The sequence below is a fragment of the Trichosurus vulpecula genome, chromosome 2 (genome assembly GCF_011100635.1).
Source record: "Trichosurus vulpecula isolate mTriVul1 chromosome 2, mTriVul1.pri, whole genome shotgun sequence".
NCBI classification, from domain to species: Eukaryota; Metazoa; Chordata; class Mammalia; order Diprotodontia; family Phalangeridae; genus Trichosurus; species Trichosurus vulpecula.
The window spans coordinates 313,384,050-313,410,193 of NC_050574.1; the positions used below are offsets into that span (position 1 = coordinate 313,384,050).

At 38.8% G+C, this 26,144-nt stretch overlaps 1 pseudogene; it reads right to left on the minus strand.

Moving 5' to 3' along the window:
- Positions 1-6,683: 6,683 nt before the first annotated feature.
- Positions 6,684-7,042, minus strand: LOC118835970 (annotated as a pseudogene).
- Positions 7,043-26,144: the final 19,102 nt, after the last annotated feature.

The window sequence follows — 26,144 nt, forward strand, 5'->3', positions numbered from 1 at the left end:
AGATTACAAAGGAAGCCAGTTTTACTGAAATATAGTTTTATATATATGAAATATAGTTACACACACACACTTCCCCAGGTTAAGAAACCTTAATATTGAGGCACATGAATTTGGCAGATGAAGAAATCAAGGCCCAAGTAGTTAACTGATGGATCTGAGATCACTCAGCACAAGTTAGTGGCAGAACCAGGATGAGAAGCCAAACCTTATGATTCCAGTGCATGCTCTTCTCATGACTGTCCTGTGCTGAATGCTGTCCCAATCATCTTAGTGTAGAAAGCAGAGCTAGGATGGAGATGTGAGGGCTGTCCTAAAGCACACAAGCCTTCCTAGCAGAGAGACCCTCAGGCAGGATGCCATTTCTTTAAATAGATGCAAGCATGTAGCAGTTAGTGATAATAATATTGAATATTTATATAGTATTTCAAGATTTGCAAAGAACTTGATCATGTTATCTCATTGAGCTCACTTAAGCATCTATCACATTGAGATAGTTGTCAACTATTTTTGGGTAAGGGGAGAAAACAGATGACTGGGGTCAATTTCAAGGAGTCCTTGAAAGTACCATGTTGTAGTACCTGTGAAAACCAGAGGCCTTTCAGGGCTTAGCTTTTTGGGTGACAGGTTATCTCCTCTAGTGATGCCCTTGTCTCTTATATTACAAAGAGAAGTGGTTGAAAGAATATCATCTGAGAAAGGTATGATTAGGGAAAAATGGACCAGTCATATAACTTTGATGGATTCTCCATGTTCCCCATTGGTACACCAAAACATCAGTGGAACATTTGAAACACACTCAGCATATTGGATAGACTATGACTTATGGGTGTATGTGGATGACAATAGCAGGCTATTATGGATGGGCTGCTATCTTTATCATTGGAGAGATTATTTTCATGGATGAGATCACAGATCTATTTGGTGCTTGAGTATTTATCATCACATGAACCTAAGGGAATTCTTAGCTCAAGAACAAACATACCAAAGTATCAAAAATGAAAATTAGATCCTTAGTAATAATCCTAAATATAAAGAGCATTTCATAGAGTCACAGATTTAGACGTCGAAGTGACCTTATAAGCTATCTGAGCTAATGCCTTCATTTTAAAGATGAGGAAACTGAGACACAGAGAACTTTCTGGTAACACAGTAGATGTCAAAGGCAGTATTAAACCAAGGTCTTCTTGAGGCCAAGTCTAATGCCCTATCCTCTACATGACTGCCTCTCTTAAATTCCTTTATTAGGCTTCTGTAGCACTTATTATCTATTTTGTTTCTAGCACATGCTAGAATGTATTCTTATACATATATACACATACATATGCATATGTATACACAAATGTATATATATATATGTATATATATATGTTAATCTTGTCTTCACTGACTATAGTCTCCTTGAGGGCAGAGACATCTATGTTTATTTCTCAGTGCCTGGTAAAGGGCTGTATAAATAGTAGCTGGTCAATAAATCCTTATTGATAGATCAGAAAAGCACAATTTATTTTTATGCTTTAAAAATATACAATAGAAAAACATATATTTTAAAACCTCACCACATTTTTTTCCATGGGACTTGAATTCCATTCCATTTTGCTGACTCCCAGGGGTGCCCAGGGGATATTGGTGAGAAACTAGGATTGAGGCTAAGTGATCCACAGATGAGACCTTGCTCACTTATTTTTGGGAGGTTTTGGGGTTTCACATGCTTTGAGATTGAAGTCAGTGAAAAAGTGCTGCTCCAAGAGTTAGGACAAAATGGAAAAAATAAATCGAGGGAGACTCATGGGGTAGATGTTGTTAAATTAACCATTTGTTATTTTGATTAGCATCACAGAAGTGCCTTTTGGAGTTTGCAGCCCTGGTGCTGTAATCTGCTTCCTAGCAGGAGTTTAGAAAGCATTGAAGTATCATCAGACTGTTGGTTCCCACTGAGAGCCAGCGGCATCCTTCACTGAGTGGAAATAGTGACAATGATGGATGGAGCCCAAAGCAGTTTTTAAATTAATTTCAGATGAATGCATTATTTTTCTGAGCATTCGAAGCCTTCATATGTCCCTAATAATAATAATATTTGTATGGTACTTTTGAGTTTTCAGAGATGCTTTAATCCATTATCTCCTTTGACTCAAACTAGTCTGGTGAGGTAGATTTCACAGAGATTACTATTATTTCCAGTTTCAAGTGATATGTGCTAGTGAGTCCCTTTATCCAACAAATATTTATTAAGAATCTACTCTTCGAAGAGCTCTGTGTTACATCCAGGGAAAGATTTAAAGATTAAAGAAGATATACTCCATGTCCTCATGAAACTTACAGTCTAGTAGGGGGCTACAATATGTACTCATATAACTATGATGGAAAATGACACGTATGAACTGCTTATGAGAGGTGTGAATGAAGTTTTGAGTGTATGTGAGGTCAGGGAAGGAGGTGGTAGAGTTTTATTTGTGACTTAAAGGGTGAATAGGATTTCAATAGCTACAAGTTGGAGGCAGGGCATAGATGAGCTCTAAGGTATTTTTTCTTATGATCCTGTTTATTTATCCTGTTTATCTATGATCCTGTTTTTACTCAGTCTCAGAAAGACTTAGCAGGGGGACTGAGGGGTCACATAGCCAAAAAGCTGAGGAAGAGAAGATGAAAATATTCCATTTGCCCTAACCCAATTAGGAGTGAGGGCAGGGGGCTTTTTGTTATGAGGATGTAAATCATAAAGGTCCTTTGACCTGTCCAAATCTTTTGTGTGTCAACCGAGGGTAACAGACCTAAGGAACAGAAAAGGCTTGAATTCATGGTGATTAGTCTGAGGCATGTAGCCCACAGATTTTATGCTAAAGGAGCAAAAACATTTCCCTAAGGGAGAAGAGAAGCAGCAGCAGTGGTGACAGCAATGACAGGGACAGTGGTAGGATGAAACTCCCCCAGATGCCAGCTAAGAAGAGCAAAGACCATTGGTGAGGAAGTAGCAGAGCACATCAGAGATAGAATTTCAGCACTGGACAGCTAAGCTAGAGCTGCAGCTCTGACTCTCATCACTCCCTCCTTCATACATTTTCAGAGGCTGCTTATTGTCTCCGGGGTAAAATGCCAACTTTTCCACTCGACATTTAAAGCCCTCCATGGTCTGGCTTTCACCTACCCTTTCAGGTATACGTAATTACTTCTCTTTACATACTTTACGCCAGCTGAAGTGCTCTATTTGCTATTTCCTGAACTTGAAACTATTTTCTGTTCCTGCATCTTTGCACAAACCAAATGTTTGTTGAATGGAAATGAACTGAAATGGTTTCAACAGAGGATTGGCACCACAGCAGAGTGGCCAACCCTCTACCATTTCTCTGCCACTATTCTTTAGCAGGTGTCTTATCTGTCATCAGCTCTATTTATTTTTCCTGGAATAGTGTTGCCACTCTCATAGCCGTGGGGTCACATGTGTTTCACTAGTCAAGACATCTTCTGGTCCTTTTGTCAGGCCAATGAACCTGCCTGATGGATACACAAAATGGCAACTCAGTAGCTTTCAAGATATTACTCATTTCAGTAGAAAGTCCTAGGCCCTTATTCCTAACTGGACCCAGCCGAGTCACTTCCTTTCACCTCTTCCACGCTACTTCAGTTCCCAGCAAGGGAGCAGATCAGGAAAGCTGCAGATCCCAGACTTAGAGCTCATGTTTAACTGAAAGAATGTAACTCTGCTCTACTAAAAGAGCGTAGCAGAACTTCAGCAACCCAAGAATAGCAAAGAGGCTCACAGGAGGAGCAGGTAATGGGTGGTACAGACTACCTCCCCCAAAGAGACTCGGCATCCAAGCCTGTGGTCTGTAGTTGTGGGTTTCCCTACTCACATGCCTCACTGCTAGATTCTGTGTGTCTGCCCATTCTTCCCCATGTAAAACAATGTCATCACCCATGCACACTGTATGCACTGGTAGCAGAATGTGACCCAAGTTTATGTATAGATTGTTATGTTTTGATTATTCTTGTTTTTGCCTTATTTTGAGTAAGTGTTATATTATGATTATTCTTGCTTTTGCCTTCTGGTTTAATAAATGTTTCATGGTTAAGAGTCAAAAAGTGTCATTGTGATTGCTTTGTGTAAATGAGAAGTGGGTAGGGTCAGGAACTACAAGAGTGAACAATGGGAGTGCATATTTTTCTCTCCCCCCAAGAGGATTACCCCTAGGACTATAACAGTGAGTTGCAACCTCACCCCCCCACCCCCCTAATCCACCCACTTGTCAACCTAAATGCAGGTAGGAGTGAATGACAGAGAGAGAGAGAGAGAGAGAGAGACAGAGAGAGAGAGAGAGAGAGAGAGAGAGAGAGAGAGAGAGCTATATTTCCAGGGTAAATTGATTGGCACCATTAATTGTGTATTTCAGTTTCCTTTACAATCTAGCCAGTTGTTAGAAATGGGCAGAGAGAAGCAGAGGGGGAGCACTGCTTGCCACGTAACCTTTCAAGAATCAGACATTTCTAAGACCAGTAATATGTTTCACGTACCCTCCGCTGACTGTTTCTTCTGCTTCTAAAGGGTTAATTATATTTCCCTGTGGTTCTATGAGCATATATAGAGACACACTCCACTGGGAGAAGGAAGAGAGAAGAAATATTAAATTGCAAATCCTAATCCTTGGGCCAATAAGGCAGGATGGAGTAGAGAGATAAGACAATCACCTCCCTGGAGCCACAGGGAATTGGAGTCATGGCAGATTCATGTTTGGTCATATAATACTTTCCTGTGAAGAACTCATACCAGTAGGTCATTGCATTTCTCTCTCTTCCCCCTACCCTCTCCCTTCCTCCCTCCCTTTCTTCCTCCCTTTCTCTCTATCATGGTCTCTTCTTTTTCTTCTGTTTCTTTCCCCCCTCCCCTCCTCTCCCAACCATTCCTTTCTTCCCCTCTCCCTTCTTTTCTTCTCCTTTCTTTTGTCTCCATCTCTTACCCCCCCCCATACACATCTGCCTTTTTATGATTTTTTTTACCACTAGTCTCTCCCCTCTTCCCCACTTCCTTCCTCTAACTCCTTTGATCTGTGCCAAATGGCAACATTTGGTTGTTGGTTTAAGATGTTCAGCATCTAGGATTACAAAAGTGATGCAGAACTTTTATGTTATGTGACAATGAAAAACCAACACACTTGTGGTAGATTATTCCATATATTTACTTGGATTTTGTTCCAACCACGATAACTTATTTTGGTCTTATCACTATCATTCCTATTTACTTAAAGTTAGAATAGTCCCCCAAATCAACAAACTGTTAATGAGTTCAAAATAAATTAGGGTTTTTTGGTTAAAAGACAAAACTGCGATCAGATTTATAAGCATCAAGATGTGATTGAAATTAAAAGGATGGTAACAATTAAAAAGAAATCCCATCAAAACCTATAAAGGAATTAATGTAAAATATCTTTGGATGATACTGGTTGTCACTTGCCCAGTTTGTCCTACGAGGCACCCCATATTTAGGAAATAAATTCAGCCCATAAAATTCTGATACACAGCTAACTTCACCCAGAATCTGAATCACAGCTTGATCACACCTGCCCATCCAGTCCTGGGGTGCATTGTATGTAGACTCTGGAGCAGCACAATCCTCAATCCCAGGCTGATACAAACAGTCACGAACAGCTTCCACTTAACATAATGAAAACAAATACAGAAACAGTGAGGTTCCGACATCCTGGGTCCCTAAGCTGCAGTACTGTTCTCAGAATCAACTGGCCTCTTTGCCTGTACAGCTCATTTACTCATACCATATTATCTACTCACCATTCTGTATTGGGTGGTATGATCTACAACCCACAATCCTCTTTTCTCTTGTCTGTCTTTCCTAAATATGTAGTGGACTTTGTGGAATTGGTACAAGCTACATTCCATCTAGTAGTTTCCCAGCCCTGATGTGCCATATGCCAACTATCACCATTTTTATCTCTCTGCCCATTTGTACTTCATTCTCTATCTTATGCTGACCCTGGAATTTGGATTGAACTGAAGTATAGGCTTCACCAGTGGGTTTCATTGGAAGTCAGAGTAGCAGAGGAAGGTTTAATGGAGAAGATAGGATTGGAGATGGAACTATGAAATGTAGTGGAAAGAACATGGGATTGGGAGTCCAGAGATCTAGATCCTAGTCATGGCTCTTTCATAGAATATATTTGATAGCTTTGTTTTTTCACTTCTACTTTCTGGGCCTCAATTTTCTCACCTGTTGAACTAAAACTCTAAGGCCTCTTCTAACCCTAATATTCTATGGCCCTTAGGACATGTGGTGAAGATTAAGAACCCAGAGTACATAAGCTGAAGTAGTTAAAGATATAGCCTATCTAGATGGTAGTTAGACTAAGCTCAGAACATGAGAACTCCAGTTAGGTCAAAGAGAGTAAGCACCTCAAGTTTGTTTTCTAAATTTAGTGGAGGCTGAATGAGCCTATGAGGCATTCTCTATGGAGTATGAGTCCAAAGCTTCCAGAAACTTCCAGGGATCTCAAGGACATGGTGACTCACTGGGCTTTTTAGAGATGAGAAACTTTCTGTTTGTATATGGCCATGTGGTTGCCCAGCCATGAATGGACTTTTTTTTGGGGGGTGGTGGGGCTGAAAGGTCAAAACAGTGTTTATTTATCTAGCTAGTACATGGTTATGGGGAAAGAGCTGGGGTCTCAGTATAACTGTGGCTATTTCGGCTCTGAAGCGTCATTCTTTGCCCGCTGCTTCCGTAGTGCCACCAAATGCCTTTCCCACTTAAGCTCTTTCATGTGGCCCACATAGTCCTGGTGTTCGCAGGCATCCCAGATGTGCTTCCCGTGGCCACAGGCTAGGAAGTGAGGAAAGGTGTCCCGTTTACACTAGAGTAGTCGGATGCAGGTCCTGCTGTTACAGCAGCAGCTGCTCAGTCATTCGTTTATCGCTGTGTAGCCATCATCACTTGCTCCTTGCGTCCCTGGAAGCCATAATCCGGGGAAAGGCGGCCATGTGCAACAGTCGGGCTCCGCCTGGAGTCCCACAAGTAGCGCCGAGTGAGGTGCGAGCTCATTGCTGCTGCTGCGTCTCAGACTTGCGGTTTTTAGCAGAGGCAGGACACCTTCTCCTGCCCTGATCCCCAGCCTCCTGCCCATCCATGGTGGGGAGGATGAATGGAAGATTCAGAGTATTCAGTGTCATAGCAAAGTGACAAGTCCTTTTAGGGATGAGGAACAACATGAACACAAGCAGTCCCAAAGTTCATCATTATTTAAAGGCCCAAGCAAATGAGTCACAGTGTTCTTAAAGCCACTAGAGGTTTCAGGGGGTCCTTAGAGGTTCATTTGGCCTCTGCTGCATAGTTATCTGTGCGTACATCTTTCTTTTCTTCCTACTTAGACTATAAGTACTGTGAGGGAGGGGACTTCACCTCATTTTTCTTTGTGTCACCGTCGTTCCTAGCAAAGAATGCAGCACTGAGCAGGTGCCTAATAAGTGTTGACTACAAAATGAATAGTAGATTTCAGGCTCACAAGAGCACTGGAAAAACTTCAAATCCAGACAGTTAGATGAGTTCATAAAAGTTTATGCATTACCCAGACTACCTGAAGCAGGACTCTGAAGTCTGCTATTTGTTGATTCCTAAGAAATAAGAACACACTGGATAGAGAAGCAAAGGCTTGGGGGATATTCTGCGGAAATATAACCAATTTATTCCCCAGTATGTTGAGTCCTTCATGTTCTCTTGCTCTGTGCACTTCAGGGATTGTCAGGTCTCCCCTGGGACAAGCTTTCACACTGGTTCTTTTAAACTCTGTAGGGGAAGTGCTGGAGAAAGCAGCTTCTCTTCCATTTAGTTCTTTCCCATAGCTCTGGCCCTGCTGAAGGGAATGTCCAGTATGCAGCAAGTGGCAAAATGCCAGCTATGCTTTTTCTGCTTTTGTTTTCTGAGTGCCCTATTTCACCTTGCTTCTTCTCTTTTCACAGGATGTTCTCAATGCCACCTGATTATTCCCTGTCCACAAAAGACCCAATGCCCCAAACCTTTCTATGTTTAGGCCAGGACTCATTTGCAACTTACTTTCTTTACCTTTCAACATTTTTTCTTTTTTCATGGAATTTATTCTCTTTAGGGCAGTTATTTTTAAAACAAGGAGCATATGAATGAAAGAAAAAAAAACACTTATTAAGTGCTCACTATATGCTAGGGACTGTGCTAAGCCCTGGGCATACAAATACAAACAGCAAGGCAGTACCTGCCCTCAAGGAGCTTATATGTGAATAGGGAAAGACAACACCAATAAATGAATGGGGATAGGGAAAATATTTTGGGTGAGGAAATCACAGGTATGATGCTTACAGACGTAGGGCAATTGATTAACAAGTCCTTTCCAGATATGGCATTATTGGTTTGATTAATATTCTCAGAAGAGTGGTGGAAAGGGTGGAGTAGAGTAGAAGAGGACTTTGGGATGGGTATAGGTTGGAGGTAGACATGGTGAACACACCAATCAAAAGCCCATTGAAATGAATCATACTTGGGTTCATCAGGTTACTTGTTGGGCTTTGTACTTGGGGTCCAAGGTCTAGTGAATCCCTTAGAATTGGGAATCTCTGCTGTACTTCTTAGTTACAATGTGTGCTCAAGAATAAACACTTTGCTGCCTGATGGATGTGTGGCTTCATTTGTATGGGCACCCTCTCTATTGGTGCAGATTAAAAGTCGTTTATACCTTCTCAACCTGTATAATTCTCCTTCCATAAATGCTCCATAGAGCGTCTCCCTAAGGCAGCAGATGTGTGTGTATGTGTTTGGTTATATACACACACATATGTCTTTTAACATCTCCTGAATACCTATGCAACACTTGGGTTGTCCTATATATTATTCTTTGCTTTCACTAAATAATTATCAAACTCAGCCTTTACATGTTATGAGTAATGGCTCCATGGTGAAACTTGCTTACACCCACCCTGTGTCTTCCTATTGTTCTTTGGATCACCTGCAATTTTAATTCAATTCAAATTCTTGCTGTGCTCCAGGTACATACTTTTTTTGTGAAGATAAAGCAAACTGTTCCCCTGGTGTCCTGGTATTCTTTGATTTAAAGTCATATAGCATCACTTGGACTGTGGTGGCACTAAATAGGGGGGCTTTTATAACAGGGAGAGACACTAAGATCATTGAAGGAATTGTAGTTTCTCATGACCAATATGGAAATAGGTTTAATATGCTTGTACATGTATAGCCTTTATCAGATTGCTTGCAATATTGGGGAGGTGGGAAAGAAGGGAAGGAGGGAGAAAAAAATTGGACCTCATAATCTTATAAAAGTGAATGTTGAAAACTAAAACAAATAAATGAAAAAAAGAAAAGGAAAAAAAAAAGAATTGCAGTTTCTTAAGTGACAATTCAGTTCCATTTCCTATTCAATTCTGGACCTCATTCATTGTTCACCTGTGTTCATGTGCCAGATATAAGTACCAGTGGACAAATTTCATGGACTATTCTACCAAGTTATGTGTAGTCTTCTGGATAATATGCATTCTTCATTTACTTACAACTTCCTGTATGGATAGCTAGGTGGATCTCTTTTGAGTGGCTGTGGATCTCATCGAGGAGGGCCTTGTAGTGTTCCACAGCCGGACACACACACACACACACATACACACACACACACACACACACACACCCCAATTCTTGCATTGTCATCACAATGTCATCTACAAATAGGAGTTATTGTAGAACTTCTCTACTCAAACAGAATGCTTTTTCACTTGGGATTTGGACAAGCTATCACCCTTAACAGTGGTAGACACCTTTAGAGAGCATATTTGTCCATTTTTGCCTTGCCTGGTACAGATAAGCAAAGGATCATTGACCAAAGTTATCTTTGTAGTTATAACTATTAATGAATTTTGTATGATATTTATGAAATCTTATGAGTGTTTTGTAGTGAATTGAGAGCTGGCCTTAGAGTCAGGAAATCTCAGCTCAAGTCCTACTTCTGACCCATATAGGGGCTGGCACCCTGGGCAAGCCACTTAAGCTCTCATTGCTTGAGGCAATCTCTAATATAAGCTGCAGAGAAGGTGCTGACCTGTAGTAGTAGAGGGAATTTCCCTTCTTGGGAGCACCCTGTTCCAGTGAAATCACAGATCAAGTTGCTATCCCCATGATTTCAAATCATACATACAAGACACGTTGCTAGGGGAGAGCCTCTTTCTCCAGCAAGTCAAATGATTTTTTTGTAATCATCAAACAATAAATGTAGTGGAATCTTGTATTCACTATCCCTCTGAGGTGATTGTGGAAGGTCTGCAAAAAGCTTTCTGTTTCCTTCTCCTACTTTCACGAAAGATTACACACACACACACACACACACACACACACACACACACACACACACACCAATTCTTGCAAAGATTATTCTATAGTGAGGTGAAAACAGGTACATGGGTTAGTAGCTCCAGGTGTCTTCTTGGTTGCCATTTTAGGGTAATAATATTATCTTTTATCTCTTCTTTGTCAAGAAGTCTTGGCCAAGTAATGAAGGCAAGAAGGAAGTAATGTGAAATGAGCCTGGAAAGGCAGGCTGGAGTCAAATTGTAAAGTGCCTTAAAAGACAGGGAAAAAAAAGAATTCATATTTTATCTCAGAGGCAATAGTAAAACATTGAAAAATCATGAGAAGGGGAATCATACTTGTGTTTTAAGAAGATTATTTTGGCAGTTATATGGAACATGGATCAGAAGGGGAGAGAGACTGGCAGCAAGGAGATCAATTTGGAAGGTATTATAATACTCTAGAATGGAGGTGATGAGTGTCTGAACTAGCATGGTAGCCATGGGAATTTGAGATAAAGACAAAAAAAATTGTTCTTGAGTGTCTTTAAAAATTGTAATATTTGGCACAGATGTCTTTTTTAAATGTTTTTAGATATCACTGCTTTTCTAGACTTTATCTCCTTAAGTGCCATTTCTACTTCCTCTAAGGGGCATCTAACTCAGGTTAACAAATCTGATGATTGCACTGTAATCAATGTTAAGAATAGAAATTCTGGCCAAAGAGTCCAAATTTACATGATTGTCACTAACTGTCCAGTTTCATTTGTATATATTCTTTGGATATCAGGAATAGATGTCTAACACCAAGCTTTTTGCAGACTATTTTTCTCTCCACTGTTTTGTAAGGAGACTAATGCTTGTAATCTTCCATTCTTCTCTCCTGTAATAATATACAAATGAACTTTACAAATAAACTCGTATTGTCTGCTATATCTTTCCACCTAGCAAAGGGATGAGATGTTTGCTGAATAAGACCTTTCAGGCTTTTTTGGCTTTTTGATTATGTTAAGTATTTTATGTTGTCTAAAGTTCTTTAAGAAATGATGATAATTACAATTGATAACTTTTCCCCCCATTTCCCATTTTTCAGAGTCAACTGCTTATTTAAATAAATTGGATTGTAGATGTTGCAATTGCGTGAAGTATCTTATCTTTTTTATCTTGTCTTTTCATTTTTCCTTAACTTTGATCTTTTTTTCTAACCAGTACCTGGAAGATCCTATAGGCAGCTCATTCTAAAATTATTTCCAAGTCAGAAAGCAGTCTTTCTAAATTATGGTTAGTTGCACTTTACTTTATCAATAATTATAGTTAATTAAACTCCAATAAAAAAGCATTTGTCAGGTACCTCCTATATACAAGGCTCGGTCCTATGGATACAAAGATAAAAAAATGAAACAATACCTGTCTTCAAGGATATTCTAGTAGAAGATGATACCACATGTATGCCGTAGTTGTTGCAGTTGTGTCTGACTTTTGTGATCTCATCTGGGGTTTTCTTGGCAAAGATACTAGAGTCGTTTGCCATTTCCTTCTCTAGCTCCCTTTACAGATAAAGAGTTGAGGTAAACAGAGTTAAGTGACTTGCCAGAGTCACACAGCCAGTTAGTGTCTGAGGCCAGATTTGAACTCAGAAAGAGGAGTCTTCCTGACTTCAGGCCTGGAGCTCTATCCACTATGCCACCTAGAAGCCCTTAGATATCACATGTATACTAAAAAGCAGATGCAAAGTGATTTGGCACTGGGATAGTAACATCAACTACCGGAGAGAGGGGGACAGATCAGGAAAGATCTTGTGTAGGAAATGATACCTAAGGTGAGCCTTAAAGAAAGTGAGGGATTTTAAGAGATGAGATGAGGAGGAAGAACATTTTAGGCATAGCAAAAGCTTTTTGACAAGGTAATGAAGAAATGTGAAACAAGCCTGGAAACGTAGCTAGGAGTCAAGTTGTGAAGTGCTTTAGATGCCAGAAAAAAAGGAATTTATATTTCATTTCAGAGACAACAGTGAAACAATGAAAAATCTTGAGAAGGGAAGTGACATAGTCATACTTTTGTTTTGGGAAGATTATTTTAGCAATTATATGGAGGACGAATCAGAAGGAGAGAGACTGGTAGCAAGGAGATCAATTTGGAAGCTATTCTGATAGTCTAGTGTAGAGGTGATGAGGGTCTGAACTAGCATGGTAGCATGTGAATAAAGAGTAAGATGGATGTTAGAGTGTTGTGGATATGGAATCAATAGGGGTTGACAGATGATTATATATGAAAACTGAAGGAGAATAATGAGTTGAGAATGAAGTCATGAACCTGGCTGAATGGAAAGATAGAGATCACCTTGACAGAAATAAGAAAATTAGGAAGAGGGAAGGAGTTACAGGGAAGATGAGTTCTGCTTTGGACATATTTTTGAGATGTCTATTGACATTTAGGTGGTGATGATGGTGGAGCTGGATGAAGACTCAATGAGTTGGATATGAATTAAAGTTGGACATGTAGATTTGTGAGTTATCCACATATAGATAATAATTGAACTCATTGGAACCGATATCATCCAGAAATAGAAAGTACATAGAGAGAAGAGAAGATAGGCCCTGAATGAGCCCCAAAGATACATCTAAGCTTGTGGGTGAGACATGAATGATGATCCCATCACTTTTTTGTGGTACTGAATATATTTATGATATATAGGTGTCCAGGCACCTTCTGAGTAATCCACAAGCCTTTGCTTCTATCATTTCCTAATCTTGAATCATATTTTCCAACATATTTTTCACAGTCCTCACCCATACTCTCTCCCTGAAGCCACTGAATTACATTGTTATGAGTTAACTTGGTTCGGAGGGTTTCATCAAGTTCTCTGCAAAATTTAGTTATCTTGTCTTCTGTCACATTTACAGGAGTTGATAATAAGCTAGAATTATCTCCTTGGTCTTTTTGCTTTTGTTTATCACAAGCACTGTATGGCAAGATGGGGCTAGAGGCTCTATTAAGCAATATTTTTCATGCCTCTGATTACACAATGATTCCTGCCTCATTACTTATTTTGTTTCTCTGAGGAGAACCTGTGAGCCACCATTTCATTTAGCAGGAACTCATTAATGTCCTCTGGGTTTCATTTATTGTGGAAATGTCAATGTGAAATTTCTTCCAGGAGTTCTTTCATGGATCTATCAACTTGCTGATCATTAGAAAAAAAGGCACACATTTAAAGTACTAACAGTAAAGTAGCTTTTATGGCCTAGAAGATTCCTAGCTTTCTTCATTTTTCTGCCGCTCTGTAACATCAATAATAATAACAGTGAACACTGATGGAGCTCTTTACTGTTTGCAAAGTGCTTTATAGATATAATCTCATTTGCTCTTCACTGAAACCCTGTGAGGAAGATTCTGACATTATTCCCATTTTACACATGAGGAAACTAAGGCTTACAGAAATGAAGCGATTTGCCCAGGATTGTACTCATAAATATATCTAAGGAAGGATTTGAACCCAGGCCTTCTTGACTGTAGGTCCAGTACTCTATCCACTATATCATCCTGTCAATGTGGAAGAATAAGGTTGCTTACTCGACTAAGGGCCATTTTGTATTTTTATCTGTTTCAAAAGTTGTTGTGGTCACCTAGTGGCCGATTTGCTGTTGCTGAGTTCCTACTTAGCTGGGCTGGTCCTTGGAGAGCAAATATAATTTATTTCTAGAATCATACCCAAAGTATTACAGCAGCCCTCTGTGAAAGGCTTATTGTTATATAATTACTTCAAAAAATTGTGACTTCATCTGTTAATATTCCCTCTATCATGTAGACTGCAACCCTATAGGCATTAATGAATTGCTGCGGATGAAAAAATTTCACCACTTGGTAGTCAACTTTTTGGTGCTTAACCTCTGAACTTACGGAGGATGGTCCTTGGATATCAGATATAGAATCTTTTATTGGTCCATATTTGAAGACTTTCCAGCTTGATAGTGCCTGGCAAAGTCTGCATAAACTTCAAGAATCCAGGCATCACCCATCTGGCATGATGAGGCAAAGAAGTATGCGCCACTTCACTGGAATGATGATGATAACACACCTATCAAACAAAGAGAGATGCTGTTGGGACATATGAAAGTAGTGTAAAAACACATTATCTGCCTTCAAGTTCTCAAAAGTTCCTTTGAGTTCCTTGCCTGTTATTCTGTTGAAGATCTTCTCCTGTTAAGCCTGTGCCTTGGATTACTCCCACTATCCACTGACTTTTCCCCTACTCACATATTGTTGAATAAAGCTGGAGAAAGACACAAAACCATGTTGACTGGGCCTGTTACAAATTTGTGCTACATAACCTCAACAGGGCTCTCACTGTGGCAAGGCAATTCTTTTACACAGTTCTAATTGATTCACTATCGAACTCACCACACAGTGCTTTCTTCCAAACCTCTTCATCCCTCCCCAGCTACCTGGCACAGCCGATAGAATGACCTGGAGTCAGGAAGACTCATCTTCCTGAGTTCAAATCTGGCCTCAGACACTTACTAGCTACGTAACTCTGAGCAAGGCCCTTAACCTATTTGTCTCAGTTTCCTCATCTGTAAAGTGAGCTGGAGAAGGAAATGGCAAACCACTCCAGTATTTTTTGCCAAGAAAACCCTAAATGAGATCACAAAAGCCAGACACAACTGAAAAACTTAACAACAACAACATACATGTGGTATCATCTTCTAAAGAACATCCTTGAATGAAGGGATTGAAAAGTCATGAAGAGTTGGACAGAACTGAAAATGATTCAACAACCCAGAGATGATTTTCAGATATATTTGTTCAGCCCTATTCTCTCTCCTAACTTCCACTGTCTCATCTCCAACTGTTTACTGGACATCTTAAACTCAACAGTCTCAGACTGAGTTCATTACCCCCCCTCCCCTAAAAAACCCTCCACTCTCCTAACTTTCCTATTAGTGTTCAGGGTAGCACTGTTCTCTCAGTCCTCCAATCTTGCAATCCAGGACACATTCTTGAGTCCTCACTGTCATTCTCCATATCTAATACATTGCAAAGTAATGTCATTTTTTTAACCTTCATAAACATCTGTTATATGGCTCCTTCTTTCCTTTGACACTGGCAGTACTCTGGTGCAGGCCCTCATAACCTCATACCTGGACAATGGCCTTCCCTGGCTTTCTTTAAGTCTCTACTAAAGTCCCATCCTCTGCAGGAAACCTTTTCCAGTGCCCCTTAATCTTAGTGACTTTTCTCTGAGATAATCTCCAATATACCTGTAAACAGGATCTTATTTGTATGTAGTTGTTTGCATGTTGTCTCTCTAATTAGATTATGTGCTCTTTGAGGACAGGGGCTGGGTTTTTTTGTTCGTTTCCCTTCTTTGTATCCCTAGCCTTTAACACAATTCCTGGCACACAGTAGGTGCTTCACAAATGCTTGTTGATGACTTGATCATGCAAACTCTATTTTAAGAATTTAAGAGATGGGAGACTCATTACTTTTTGATGGAGGCAGCTTTCCCTACTTTTGGATAGCCCTAAATGTGAAGTGCATTTTTCTGCATACCAAGTTAAAATTTGCTTCCCTGTAACTTCTACCTATTACTTTTAGTAATGCTCCTCTGAGGGGGCCTGTTTGGTCACAAGGTCCTTGACAAATTTATTTGGAAAAAGAATGGGAGAAAAAGATTGGAAAAGTAGGTTGGGGCCAGGCAATGGAGGGCCTTAAATGCTGGACTAAAAAGTCTGGGCATATGTGGAAGAGTTAAATATTTTTAAGCAGAGAAAAAATGGAAGATTATTCTGAGAATTATAATAGTAACATTAATAGCAATGCAACAAAACCACTTGACATTTGCATAGTATTTTATGCTTCTTCTCAAAGTTTTTTTATACATGTTATCTCAGTTTTGGAATATATGGCATATTCTTGTGAGGTATGGAGAGGAAGTTGAAGAAACTGAGGTTTAAAGAGGCTGTCATTTTTCCTGTCACGCAAGAGCAAACAAAGCTAACGACAGAGTCAGAATTAAAATATGGGTCCTTGAATTACCAGACCACTGAGCCATCCATTTTTATCACTACAGCAATCTGGCAGGGTATTCTTAATTTATTAACACGTTAATAAATTTGTGTTAATTATCCAACTCTCTTGCTTCCCATTTTATTTCAGTTCCTGTTTTTGTTTTTCTTTTTGGCAATTCCAGTTCCCTTTATAAATGGTGGTTGGCACTGAGCACACTCTCCTTTATGAATGGTATTAGGGCTGAAGACACAGCAGGTGCTCAATAAATACTTCTGGAAGGAAACAGCTGGTTACCTAGAATCTGGTATAATGTTTATTGTAAGGGAGAATGTTAATGCACTTGGGAAATAGAAAGGCTATGGATTTCAGTCATCCCCATGATGACCCTAGAGCTGGGATTTGGGATATCTCTCTGACTAATGATTATAGGTTTGGAATAAGAAAGGATGTCAAGGTACATCTAGTCCAACTCCTTTGTTTTACAGATTAGGAAAGTAAAGTCAAGACAGGGGAAGTGACTTTCTCAAGGACACTCATTTGGTAATTGGCAGAGGTTAAAACAAACCCAGGACCCTGACTTCAAACCCACTGATCTTTCCACTGTACCCTATGGATCTGGAACTAAAGAAATGGAAAACAATAATAATGATTTTGAGAAGTGTTCTGAGGAGAAGGTCAGAGTAATAGAGACTGAAAAATTAGGTTAGTTTGGAGTTTTTCTTCCCAAGTGAATCCTTGGAAACCCAACCTTTGTCTTCTGGGTAGTCTTCTCTGTCTATTTCCATTGGCAACAATCTCTCCCGCTTGCATACTCTTCTAACTCTTTTTGTCTATACTAACTTGACATTTAATTATTTATTTGTTGATATTCTTCATTTTAAAAAAAGTAACTCCTAGTAAATTTCAAGTTTATGCTGTTAAATGCCATAGATCTCCAAGATCATAGTTGACAAAGTCCTAAATTAGTTCATAAGATTTTAGAGCTATTAGCCTCTGGAAGTAGAGAACAGATAAATTTGTTACTACCATGATGATGGTAGTAACCATCTGTCCTTACTCTACTGTGTTTTATAGACCAGAGACTATGATCTGGGGGACTTAAAACTTCCAACTTGGGAACTTCTTCCCTGGGCCCAGGCTGCCCTGTTAGATGAATGCTTCTCATGTCCCACTGTATTGAAGCTGGATCCATCTGTAGTCCTGCCTTGGATTCTGGCCCTGTGTCAAGGTAACCATAGAGAATTAGATACTTTCGTCCAATTCATTTGGCCATCGAGATAATGAACTATATGAAGGCCTCTGGGTTTGGCTGAGGGAGTCCAGGAGAGAGATGCTAGGAGAAGGAGGGGGCGTCTCAAGCTCAGAGGAAGTCAGAGCAGGCATGTCCTCCAAATTGAAGCCATTAAGACTTCTGCAGAGTGAAGCACTGAGCATAAGGGTTTGTATTTTTCTGTTCTCCTCTTCAAAGACTTTAAAAGAAACAGCTGTTATTAGAGCAGCAATAGCCTACCATGAACAATGTGGTTGAGACAGGGAGAAGACTGTGAACAGTGAGCTCCGAGCCTAGTGGACCAGGTTGAATGAGATGATCTCTATTGCCCTAAAGACAAATTGTTCCTCTCAAGGCACTGATTCAGGGAAAAGGCAGCTGCCCCTAATTTCCCCATTTCTCTGAATTTTGTACTTTATTTCTCTGTGAGCAATAAGAGTTAATGCAGTTCCAAAGGCAGCTGACTGGGCCCAGTTAGCATTCACCTGGAAGTTTCCATTTTCTCCTCCCTCCCCCAACTTTGTTCTATTCCTTTATCATTATTTGTTGTTGTTCATTCATTTTTTTTCTAGTTGTGTCTGACTCTTTGTGATCCCATTCAGAGTTTTCTTGCCAAGGATACTGGAGTGGTTTGCCATTTCCTTCTCCAGCTCATTTTACAGATGGAGAAACTGAGGCAGAGTTAAGTGACTTGCCCAGGGTCACACAGCTAGGAAATGAACTCAGGAAGATGAGTCTTTCTGACTGCAAGCCTGGCCCTCTATCCACTGTACCACCTAGCTGTCCTTCATCACTGTTGAGTGTTATATAAAACATATTCATGACTGCTAATCCTGCTTTCTGTTTGATGTTAGCCTCACTGAATGAGATGATGGAGCAAGTTGGTGTTCTATGGCCTGCACAGGCTGGGGAAAGTTAAAGACCCACCCAGAGCTTTAATGTGCCCCTAGAAGAATGGGAATATGGCCAAGCAATGGGGTTGTACCTAGGTGGTCACTGCCTTCTTTCCTTCTTTCCAGTTCAGAGGAGGAGCTTGTTTTTATGGCATTTTACTGATGATGGAGCTGAGGCTGAGAGAGGTAAATGTACTTTGCCAAGGTCACACAGGTAGTAAATGGAAGAGTGAGGATATGGATCCACATCCTTTGAACCTCCAAACCCAGTATTCCTTGTAGGACAACATGTTACTTCCCAAGCTAGCATTGATCTTCCTCTTTTCTTGTTTTTATTTCATGTTTTATCAGAAACTTAACATTAAACATTACTATTATTGTTAGTTACCTTTTAATATGTATGTACCTTATCTTCCCAAGTAGTTTTCAAGCCCCTTAAAGGTAAGAGCAATTTCTTAAACTTGAAAAGCAGTGTGGTATAGTAAAAATAGTGCTGAAGGTGGAGTCAGAAGACCTAAGTCATAATTCCATACCTATCTTTACTAGCCATATGATTTTGGGCAAGTCACTTAACTTCTATGAGCCTCGGTTTCCTCATCTATAAAATGGATATGGTGATCTTTGTACCACCTACTTTGTCGTTCAGTCATCTTCAGTTGTGTCTGACTCTCTGTGACCCCATTTAGGGTTTTCTTGGCAGAGATACTGGAGTGGTTTTTCTAGCTCGTTTTACAGATGAGGGAACTGAGGCAAATGGGTTAAGTGACTTGCTTAGGGTCACATAGCTGGTAAGTGTCTGAGGACAGATTTGAACTTAGGAAAATGAGCTTTCCTGACTTTCAGCCCACTGCTCTGTCCACTGTGCCACCTAGCTGCCTTACCCATTTGTTGTTCTTGTTGAGTTGTTTTGGCGATGTCTGACTCTTTGTGACTCCATTTGAAGTTTTCTGGGAAAGATGTTGCAGTAGTTTGCCATTTCCTTCTTCAGCTCACTTTATAGGTGAAGAACTGAAGCAAACAGGGCTAAGGGACTTTCCTAGAGTCATATAGCTAGTAAGTGTCTAAGGTGACATTTGAACTCAGGTCCTTCTGACTCTAGGGCCTGTGCTCTATCCACTATGCCACCCATGAAGAAAATGCTTTGCTCACTTCAATGTGCTTTATAAATGTGTTGTTACTTTTCAAATTCCCAGCATTACCTTGCAGAATGCATACATCCTGCAAATGTATGTCAATGGACAAATACAGGATTTATTGATGCCTTTTTTTCTTGTGCCATTGTAATATCTGAAGATAATCCCAGCTCCTTCTGGTTAGAATAGAATACACCTTGGAAAAAAGAAAAAAAATAGTAAAACAAAAATAATTTTAAAACAGATGATGTCTGACAGCCATTGCATTCTCCTGCCTTTATAGGCTCTTGCATTTCTGACAAACTGAGGGAGGCATGTTTCATGATCTATTCTTTAGACAAAGACTGGTTATGACAACAACGCAGAGTTCTTTTTTATCTGTTTTTAAAAATTTTACATTTTTGTAGCCACTGTCTATTTTTCCCTTTGGTTTGGCTTACTTTACTCTGTATCAGCTCATACTTACTTTACTCTGTATCGGTTCATAGAAACATTTCTGTTTCTCTAAATGTCATAGTCCTTTTCAATTACATAGTAATATTCCATTCTATTATATATCAGAGTTTGGTTAGACATCCCTGAATCAGTGGGAACCCACTTTGCTTTCAGATTTTTGCTCCAGCAAAGTATGCTACCAGAAATAATTTTGTATCTTTCATTTGGTCTCTGATTCCTTGGAGATATATTGATTCATTTCTTTTAGACTTTAGGGTAGTACCTCTCCTACACTAGGAGAAGTTAACCTTTGTAGAGGTTCGTAACCTGGGGTCTATGACCATGTTTTAAAAAGGTTTTGATAACTATATTGAAATATAATTGGTTTCTTTTGTAATAATATATATTTCATGCATTTAAAAACACAATTCAGGGAAGGGTTTCATAGACTTCAACAGACTGGTCAAAGGGGTCCATGACACAGAAAAGATTAAGAACCTCCAGATGAAAGTAATATTTAAGGGACCTAAAGCTGAGAGTGATAGATTATAGGATAAATAGCAAAACTGGTATTCAAAATGATCAACAAGATAAAAAACCAGTCTAAAATTAAGAAGAAGAAAAATTAGAGGAAAAAAGTTTAAACAAATCTTGATTTTGTGCTCAAACAGTCAGTTAAACAGGTATAGGACAGAACAGACTTGATTTAGCTATTCATTTGAATGGAACTAATGGCAGTACAAGTCAACAGTATGTTATGTCAGGCAGTTCAAAACTTTAATGCATCTTGGACTGAAATAATGGAAGTAGAGTGTCCAGAACAACGAAGGAAATAATCCCACTGTATCCTGTATTGGTCAGGCCATGTCTGTAATATTTTGTACAGTTCTGAGCATACTTTAAGAGGGCATAGAAAAGCTGGAAAAATGTATAGATGAGACTGAGTGGGACGATAATGGGTCTGAAAACCATGTTATAATTACTTCAAGATATATTTGTGAAGCATCTGCTATATGCAAGGAAATATAGGCTATGAAGAATGGTTGATGGGTAGGTATATTTATCCTAAAGAAGAGATGACTGGGAGGATACACAGTAGCTCTCTACAAACATTCAAAACATTATTACCAAGGGGAGGAAGTAGACTTAGCCTGTTGCCCCAGATATCAAACTGGGAAGAACTCAAAGTCATAGGGAAGCCAATTCTGACTTAAGGTTAGAATTTTGTAACAGTAATAGCTGTCTAACACTGAATCAGGCTGCTTCTTGCTATAGTGAGCTCTCTGTTACTAGGAGTGTTGAAGCAGTGAATGGATGGCCATCTGTTTGAAGGTTGTAGAGGGAATTAAAGCTTCAGCTAAGAGTAGAACTAGATAATCACATAGGTTCTTTTTAGTTTAAGATTCTATATACAAGTCTATTATGCAAGTAGCGCAATTTTATCTGTAGTAAGAGACAGAAGGGAAGGAAAGAAATAATCTTTGTTTTATAAGATTTACAACCTTCTCTGACTACCCCCAGCCTGAAATGGTCTTTCGCTCCTTTGAACTCTCCTAGCAATTATTGTCTGGACAATTCATTTGGCAATTACTCATAAATTGTCCAGTGGCAGTTCTATTGTCTTGAGCAGCTGAAGGTCATGACTTTGGAAGAGAAAGGAAAATATGGGAGGTAAACAGCTGTTTCAATAGATGGTATCACTGACTAGGATTTGCTTATTCTGGACCATGACTTATTATGCGCTTCTGCCAAGAGACACAGTTCATCTCACGAGGACTAAGAAAAATGTATTTGGTGGAGAATTTACACCTGATTTTGATGAATGCGAGATGAAATTTAAAGGGAAGGAAGGGAGGAAAATACCCAGATCAATCTGCAAAATCAAATTATGTGGAGACCAACTGGTAAAACAACTGGCCTAACACAGAAAGAAGAGTCATAAAGGAGGAGGTACCTGGTAATTCTCAGGTAAAATATAGTAGGCAGCACATCGGGAGCAACACTTATACCTCACTTTATACCAATGCACAGAGTGAGCTTGAAATTTTAATACAAGGTAAATATGTCATAGGTTTTATTAAGAATTATTTGAATGGGATTGAGGACAGGAATATGGAAAACATAATAGTACATACCTTGTAAAAATGTATCACATAAAATGGACTCAGGAATAGTGCTGTATGTCAAGAAGATGTATGGAAGGCCATCTAGCTTAAGGAGCCAACTTAGTAGAGAGCATTTGGTGAGGTATAAGGAGAGAAAAAGAAGCAATATTATTGTGGGAAAACATTCTCTCATGACACAGAATATATAAATGATGCTTTCCTAATATGCTCTAATATGTTGACCACAGTGGTTGACACAAAATGCTTAATAAATGCTTTATGACTGATTAACACAAATTTTGAAATAAGAACAGAGACCACACACACACACACACACACACCCAGTAAATGTCCCACAGGTGGTTAGACAGTACACATTCCTCTCCATCCTCTTCTACTTTCTGGAAAGATATACATTTTCCTAAACTTCACCCATATCCTACCATAGGGCCAGTTCATAGTGTGCCATTCTCTATGGTCACTGTTCTTTCTGTTCTGCTCATTTCTTCACCCTCACCAGAAGCTGAGATTTAATCAACCATACCCTGTTATTTTTAATTATCTTGACCTTAGCTTAGGCAAAATATAATTGTCTTTAATGCATGTGATGACTTTCAAAGATATTTTATATATTTTATATCAGTATTTTATATCGGTTACTAATAAAGTCACAATAGCTCAGAGCCCTCAGTAGGAAAATTGGCAACATTTAGGCAACATTTGGCTCTTTGTCCTAACTTAAATTTTGAGTATTTACAGCTAATCTCTGACTTCCTACATTTCCCCTATCTCTGTATGTACTAAGTATATAGGTATCCGCTCCAATAAATGTTAAATGCCTGCTGTATTCCAGGCACTGTGATAAGTGCTAGGGATAAAATTAATAAAAAGAACAATAGTCCCTGCCCTCAGAGGCTTACAATCTACGAACAAACAAAAGAAGGCAGGAGGACAGAGTGTAGAGAGACTGGGGGTAAAGGGGGGTGGTGGTTAATCTAGGAGGGGCATCTTGTTACATGGAGTTAAAACAGGGCAAGACAGCAGATACAGAGTGGAGACATATAACAAAAGCCTTTATGACTAACCATTGTTTAAAAATATGAAACAAAATAAGAATACAGAAAATAGTTTACTTAGAAAAGAAATGAGAAAAGAACATATAACAGCACCTGCCACTAGGCTGGTATAGGGGATGGGAAATTGGGATAAGAATAGACCTTTCAGAACTTCCTTCAGTTCTTGAAGAAATGATTACAACTTGAAGCTTCAGTCCAAATTCTTTGTTCCAATATGCCTATAGAGACCCAATGACTCACCATGTTCTTTCTTCTTTCTATTATAGCTCAGCTGTCCCCTCTCTTTCTTTTACCTGTTTACACACCACCACATGACTTCCATTCTAGCCAACTCCTTAAGTCCTGGGTGGGGCATAGGACTTCATTTGCTTAGTGGTGCTGCTGAGCTTTTGATTTTCCCATTCCGTCTCACACCCTACCTTCTTGCAGACTATCTATGCCTTTTAAAAAGCTCTGAGACATGATTCAAGTCCACCTTTTGGCTCAAAGATTGAATAGACAAAATATTTTCTAAAGGCTGAAAGGATATACTTATTCCTCTGCACTACAAATCTCAAAATACCAGTTCTCAATCCCCTATCATATGGAACAAGGATAGGGAACTCCAACTCACTGGACAGGTTTTGGAGGTCTAGTCTGCAAAAACTTTAAAAAACAAAACACTATATATTTACATGCTCTCACTATATTTTTTATTCTGATTAAAAATTATTTGATAGAGCAATATGATGCTATAAAGGCTTTTCTCCAACTTGTATTCTATGTCAAAATCATTCATAATTTCTTGAAAGATATAGTAGGAATAATTTAATTTGATGTTTCACATGTTAATATTAAGAGAAGTATAAAGCAGGGAAATGTATGCTTGCCAAAAAGTGTTTGCAATTATCACACAGAATGTTCAGTGCTAGGTCCAAATAGAAGAAAAATTCTATTGGTGGTGAGGTTTACCAGATGCTTTTGTTTGTGGATGACATTTTCTTGATTGCATCAAGTAACAGCACATTGAGGAAGCTCCTGAATGGGATCCATAATTACTCAAAAAAGATTTGTTCTAACTATCCATGAAGGAAAAAGAAAATAAGTGAATTAAGAATCTCCATTGTCCAGATGATGACAAAAAATTGAATGGAAACATTGTAGACCTGTTCCATTGTCTATGTACCTTGGATAGATTTTGTGCCTGGACAATGATCTGGGTCCATTAATTTAACAGAAAGAGAGTAGGCTGGATTGCCATTGTGAAATTGTGGAGTGCTTTTAGTGATCCCAACCTTCTCTACAAAACAAAGCTCATTTTTAAAACCACTAATATTTTCCCAGTCATTCTCTATGGGTGATGGATGATCTCAGTCTTCAAAGAATTAAAGTTGTGGGTTATGGAGAGTTGTATGGTAAAAGTAAGCTGTCTGCAATGTTTTACACACAAAAATTAGGATAAATGCCATAAGAAATGCTCATCATATGAGAGATGTATGACAAGAGAAGAAAATGATCTGGTCATTTAGCCAAAATGTACATCCTGCTTGATGCATTGGTATCTAAGCTATGAAAAAAATATAGTCAGGCTTATAGTATATTGAGTGGACCTTTTAAGGAGGATTCTTAAGTGAGGATATGGACAAGAGTCACACGGAATAAGTAAGCCTGAATGGATTACAATTTGAATCATTAGAGAGAGTATCCACATTGATGAAATCACAGATGAATCAAAGTATTGAATTAAATGTGATAAATAAATATCTTCATTAATGATTTCATCCCCCAGAAAGATGGAGGCCAAATTCTGAATTTAATTCTGACCAAAGAAATTAATTGTTGGGGGAAATAGAAGTGATAATAACCTTGATCAAAAGCGAACACCTTCATAATAGTGAAAGAAAGAAATCAATGTTGGACTTTGTCTCAAACATATTATAGATTTGAAGAAAATAGATTTTAAATAATTCAGAGAAGAAATACATTACTATCATGGCCAGAGGCTCTGAAAAGGGAAGATGGCTCAAAAGGGATGTGAGGCTTTATAAAATGAAATTCTGACAAAATAATCACAAATGATTAAAGTGAGGAGGGGAAAGGGTATGCATCTACAGAATTTAGTGTGACAGCATAGGGAGCTCTCCAGTGAGTTCAGATTTTAAAATAATGTGCAAAATTTAACAAACAGAGCATATAACTGATTGAGGATACAAAAACTGCTAAGAACCTGGAATAATTATGTCAGGAAGGCTAAACCCCAGAATGAGATGAAGTTTGTGAATAATTCTAATGAGGTAAGAATGGTTTTTTGAGTTATGCTCACAGGAATAAAAGGAATAAGTAAGGGTTAAGTTTACTGCTTGTGATTTATGGGATACAGAGAAAGAAGAACTACTCAATTCCTATTTTTGTTTTTTTTTCTTTTCTGTTAAGTAAAAAACATATTAAAATTGAAAAAGATATGGATAACAGAAAATTGCTGCCCAGGATAGATGAAGAGATAGTAAGAGAGTACCTGGCTACATTAAGTGAATTATAGTCCTCTGGTTAAAAGTGATGAAAAAACCTATCAGACATGATTTTTTTAAAGGGGAGACAATTTTCAGAAGCTGAAGACTGTTAAGTCTATATTAATCCTGAAAATTATTAATCAGAGGGTATGTGACTATGTAAAGATAAGAAAAAAGTAATTGTTAGGAACCAACATGGATTCACTAAAAATAAGACCTGCCAAAGTATCTTTAAATTTTTTTTTTTCTGAATGGAATTCTAGACTTGTAGACCAGTAAAAAAACCATAGACACAGTATCTTTCCTGATTGACATCATTCTGGAAAATATAGTGTACTTCAGAACTATATATTAATGTCATGTGGATTCAATGTTGGTTGAACAACTGCACCCAAAGAGTTGATTAATGTTTTGATG